The sequence below is a fragment of the Pollicipes pollicipes genome, unplaced genomic scaffold (genome assembly GCF_011947565.3).
Source record: "Pollicipes pollicipes isolate AB1234 unplaced genomic scaffold, Ppol_2.1 Scaffold_3447;HRSCAF=4054_pilon_pilon_pilon, whole genome shotgun sequence".
NCBI lineage: Eukaryota > Metazoa > Arthropoda > Thecostraca > Pollicipedomorpha > Pollicipedidae > Pollicipes > Pollicipes pollicipes.
The window spans coordinates 28,436,678-28,442,456 of NW_023596297.1; positions in this window are offsets into that span (position 1 = coordinate 28,436,678).

Here is a 5,779-nt window from a genome sequence, read left to right on the forward strand (position 1 = left end):
CCCGACGCGCCGACTCCTCCCCTGCCGTGGAGACTGCTTGAATCCCTCTCCTATAGACCCATTCAGCCGAGCAATGACCGTTTTCCCGATGCTTTATTTGTTCTGGATTCTTCTCACTGGGTGGTTGGTCCATCCTCGCTTTCTTGCATGGCCCAATGGTCTGGTCACCATCTCCCCTCCGTCCAATGTATTGCTGGGCATGCGTGTCCTTTTTCAAAGGGGCCGCCCCTAACTTGTTCCGGGGCCGGAATCGGGTGGTGCGTCGCCGGCGGCGGTACAAGGTCCATCCGTTGTTGCCGCGGGCAGGTTCTGCGCATCGTCCTCTGATGCAATCCCCGCTTGGCGCCGCCGCGGCGGGAGCTGGGAAGGGGGAGGGGGAGGCAGCTGTGTTGTTTTCCTCTTACATTGCCGATCGGGTGCCGCGCGTCCCTCCATCTTATCTAGCCGGCCAGTGGCAGATATCCCCTTTGAAGTGTCGGTCCGAAACGGGAAAGCACACTGCTGCCCCGTAGAACTCTGCCAGGACAGCCGCTGACCGCGCCGGATCGGCTGTCGGGCGCCGCTCTTTCCCCGCCAGTCGGTTCCGAGTCGGTATCCTTCCTCTGGTGCGGGGCGACCACATACAGGTTTTCGCGGATCTGCGTTGACTGCCTCCGGTTCTTTTCGTCTTAATCCGTGCCCTGCCGGAGAGCGGATAAGTTGACTTCCTCGTTACAGTTTTTCGAGCACGGGTAAAAACGAATACTTGCGGCGACACAGAATTTTCCGTGCCTGTGTATCTATCAGTTTGGCAGCCCTTGTGCAAACCTGAAGTTTTGATCTGCTGAGATCAGTGACCTAGGTCAGGTCAAAGAAGTCAACCTCTTAACGATCTGACCACACATAACCTTTGTGAGTCATTTGCCATTTTTCAAACTCGTCATAGTAGTAAAACATGAGGTCACACTAAAACACATAATGAGGTCACAATAATATATGTGAGAACATGCGAGGTCATATGAGGTCATTCGAGGTCAATGATCTGAGTTTCCAATACCGGAGAGGCAAGATGAACGAGCGCGACGCGTAGCACCCCTTCTTATCGTGTTTGTGAAGCTGATGACGTCTAATTTCACGCATCAACGTGCCTGTTCTTCGTTTGTTACAAATACATTGCCATGCGTCGAAGTGACTATGTATACTTGGATAGCTTATAAACATGACCTAAGTTGACCCAAGATGGTCTCTATGTCATCCTATAAGGGTAGTTTTGTGTCTGGAATTATTTGTCGTACAACTGCATCTAATAAACCTGACTTGGTCCGAAGTGACGGGAAGAAAATACCGCTCTTGTGGGCTACAGGTGGAGTAATTTGAACGGCGACCTGATTTGACCAGACCCATGTGGGGGAGCAAGAATGGTGGGAATGGACTTCCTATAGTTCGAACGCTTATTTCCGTGCCCTCAATATCCATCTTGATGCGTTCATATAGGTTTTAACTGTATCCATCGAAAAGGCCGGTTTCAACATTTCTTGACCGCTTGGGGCCTCACATTTGATCTTAGGCCAAACCTCTGGTGCGCATTGTTCAAAATTTGACGATGCCTTCAAAACACGTCCTTTGTATACGGTGTCTGGAAGTTGGAGACCCCAGGGGAAGTCAATTTCCCATCCTCCTGCTCCCCCGCCCTAGCCCAGGTGGGCGTGGTTGTCTGAGACCCCCTGTCGGGCGCGATTTAAGATTGTTTTCTAGGTGAGGTTTGGTTCCAAAGATCCGTGCAGTCCGCTGTTCATGCTCGCTTTGATTAGGCCAGCAATCGCAACGGTTCAAAGCCAGCACATCACCCAGACGCACCATAGGCAACATTCGCTTGACGTCATGCTGGTTCTGAAGCAGAGGTGTCGCTTTTTGGTATTGTCCGTGCGGGTTCAGCCGATAAGGTTGATCTAGCCTACCCGAAAACTTGATTTCTCCTCGGATTTCGGGTTCATGGGTTAACTAATGACCCTGTTTTGTTCGGGGCTGGGGAGCTACTAGCCACAGCCGGGTCGCGTGCTGTCCCACGCCCCATCGGATAGTTTCACCGATCCTGGACGGGCGTTGTGGGCAAACGCGAAGTACAAAAATGCATACCTTCATTGATGAGTCTTCTTCAAGTTCGCGTCCCGTGAAAATTTACAGGCCACTCCTCAGTTTGGGCTCCCTCCCGGTTCCCATATGCAGCTTTGTTTTACCATTGGCCACCTTTATTTCTTTCAACTTTTCCGATCAAGCTTCAATCCACGCCGACTTCTATCACCTTTAGCTTTTTCGATATAAATTTTTCCTAATTGATTTTTGTCCCGGTCGACATTTATCCATTTCGACTATTTCGTTCGACTTTTTCCTTTGACTTTTCAATTCGGCTTTTTTCCACACAACATTTTGTCCGAGCTTTTTCATTTTCATGTTTCAAGAGGCGTTCCTGCCCCTTGTTGATCCATCGGCACAGATCACCAACACACATTATATAAGAAGCCTTCGTGTATCGCACTGAAGCTGTCGTTTTCGCTGCTGTTGAAACTGTTGGACAACTCACTGTCATCTCTGCAGTCAAAGTGCATTTAGCTAGTCAGCCCAGATTTGAAGGGAACATCGCGGTCTTTGACCTCTCAAGCTCCGGCATGCCTTGCATGAGTCTTATAGTGAAGTCGTTGGACCGCGCACAAGCGCACAGGCGGATCCGCACCAGATATAGGGGGCGGAGGCCACGTTCGGGGGGGGGGGGGGGGGGCACGTCCCGAAAAAGCCAGCTCTCCGACGGCCAATCCTGCAGAGGGAAAGCATGTGCTTCACCGCTTTGGGTGGCACGGGACTGTTGTCCGTGCCTCGATCCGCTTCTGCTCAAGCGGTCCCCGCCGGCTTGCGCGTGTCACTCTCTGAGGCGCCATACGCCATGCCTACTCGTTGCGTTACAAAGTTCACCGGGTCAACTCGCTTCCCATCTCCTCGACTTTCCCGAGTGAGCCTTGCCGGGTCGCCGTGGCGACGTCCCGTCCAGGGCGGCCAGCTATGCCCGCCATTCACACCTGCGTGTTTTGATTTAATCTGTCGGTTGTTATGCAAGCAGAGGCGGCCCGTAATTGTGTTTGCCCGGTTTACAGCAGCATTGTTCGCGCCGAGCCAACAGATGGCGCGATTATCACGCCCCATATATCCAAGCGCTAAGTGATGTCACAACATCGGAGCGCGGCGCGGACAAAACACGGCCGGCGCCGAACCCCTCCCCTCCCCCCAGCGACTCTTACTCCACGGCCCGCGTCGACCCTCCCCCTTCCCCACTCGCCTCTGGGTCTGCCGCTGACCTCTGCTCGGTCCGCTGCCGGTCCTGCGGCCGACTCACGTCCGTGACTGATAGCCCCGGGCTCCGCCAGAGCTGCGACATATGTCGCCGTCACATTCCCGGCGCACTGTCCGTAGCGTACGCTAACTCGTGCCCAGGCACGCGTAATGGCGCCGGGAACTTGGCGGTGCCCAATGGCGTCCGTGGTTGTGTGTGCTTTAATTACAATACTGCCGGGTTGCTCATAGTTTGCTGGACTTAATGACGATGAGATGGGTGAGTCGATGCTGCTGCCTGGCTTAAGTTAGATGGAACGCTGCGTGACGTTATTACACCGTTATTCCCAATGTCCACCTCGTTGGCCGAAAGTGCATGCTGACAGCAAAGTATTGCGCCAGGGCATGCATGCACCGGAAGGCCTTGAGCAAAGCGTCCAAATTGTGTGAAAGCCCAGCATGTAAAATACAGCAAAAAGGACACAGATGTTTCGGTCACGAATTTGCGTGGATTGCTCTGGGATCCGAGTCCTTGGTACGAAAGGTTGACTGCCAAGGCGTGGCCGTGCCATCGCAGGTTTTAACATTCGACCACAGCGATGTCTGGTGCGGTCGCCCCGTTCGATTTTGGCCCGTTGCCAATGAGCTGTTTGTGACGAACAGGCGAGTAACGTGTGCAAAGTTTGGACACGCCATCCCACCTGCCTGCCAAGCATGGCTCAATGTCCGACGCTCTGGCACTTGAGCCGCAGTGAAAATGCCGGCGTATGAGGCAAATTGGAGAAGAAGAAAGGTTAAGGAGGGTATCTTCATACCAAGAATGACCAGTGACAAAGTTTTTAATACAAACCTGGGGTACCAATGGCGAGTGCACATGTAATTTCAAAATTATAGGACTAGAACAAAAAAGGGCAGTACTTGGCGCTGCTGTGTAATACAGGTCGTGGTAGCGGCTTCGGGCCAGCCCAATTCGTACCGGTGTGCGTTATCTTGTTTTGGTGCCGCGATGTGCAGCATGCGTCGCTATCATAGCCATGTAAAATTGTGGATCAACTACGCGGCGTGAAAGAGGTACGCGCGGTGACAGTTAGTTACCATGTATCAGGGTAAAATTCAGCAAAAATTATACCGTGATTGTGTCGAATCGTGACCGCATTGCGTGTTTTTATTGTGTAAAAAGAGCTGTATCACTTCCCAGTGGCTGAGATGAAAAACCGGTCATCTATTTTTATTTCGTTGTCTCAGAGAGATAGGCATATTGAATTGTATTCTGTCACCGAAACACTACTAAAATTAGCATTGTAAAAACGATAAGCCTACGGGACTACAGGTGGGATAGCCGTCTCGAACCCCCTTGAGTTATGGCGTTTAGGTCAGCACCAGGTCAGGGATTTGTTGGCTCGAAGAACAGCCTGCAAGCTTCGCAGCTGTTGGCGCGGCGCATGCGGATGGGCTGTACATGTTAAATACAGGTTATATTAAATGGCATGCGACCGCTTTAGCCATTTTTTTCTTTTGCGTGCATAAATCTATTTTCATATCATTGTATGGCCAAGGCTCGAGAAGACATGGAGATTGTTTCGGAAGCTCCCGTTCAACAAAAACAAGCATGTCAAAGTATTATCTTTCTACATGTACAGTGTCCCAGCTCAATAATATCTTTAAACATGCGTTTACATGTCACTGAGCGCCAAAACACTGACGGCCCGTGCCAGCTTGACTCGCTGAGACAGTTACCAATCGAGCCACAACGTCCAGTCACATTATCACGGTTTAGGGATGCGAATTCATGTCTGTCAATAGGAGTATCACCGTCCGACGCCGACCCATCTGGCGTGCGGGTATTGTCGTAGGGGCGACGCAACGTGACAACGCTGCCATAGCTCAAAGCCTTGCACAAGTTCGTAACTGCTCGAAGTCGCAAGCTGCTGTAAATGCTGTAGAATACACATAACGTCGCTGCGCAGCAGTTCCCGTATACGAGAATGCAAGCAGCGCTCTACAGCGGTATCGGTCAACGGCGCAGATCGTAGTTACGATCCCCACCCAGCAAACCGAACATAGCGCAACACAGATCGGTGTGGCTTCCAATACATGTTCGAGGCCGTGTTGGCAGGCCTTCGACAAAGCAAAGTAATCAAAAGTTGGTTCGTATATTTCCTGTTGAATAATTTCACGAGGATATTCTTAGCCACTACATAGTTCCGACGCAATTATGGCCCATAATGAAATGAGTTTAACTTAAGCCTGGAACTGGCAGCGACTCGAGTACAAGTTCCAACTACAAGCGTCTGTCAGAAGTGGTGCGCAGTCACACCTCTGCGTGGGTCGTTTCAACTAATTTTTTCGGGGACATCATTAATTTTAACGTCCTAGATTAGGAAAGTGTCAGTCGCCATGCATTCGTAAGAAGATAACGTAGATACTAGGTACTAGGTAAGAAGACCACGATAGGAGTGTAGCTTCGCAGAATGAGTTC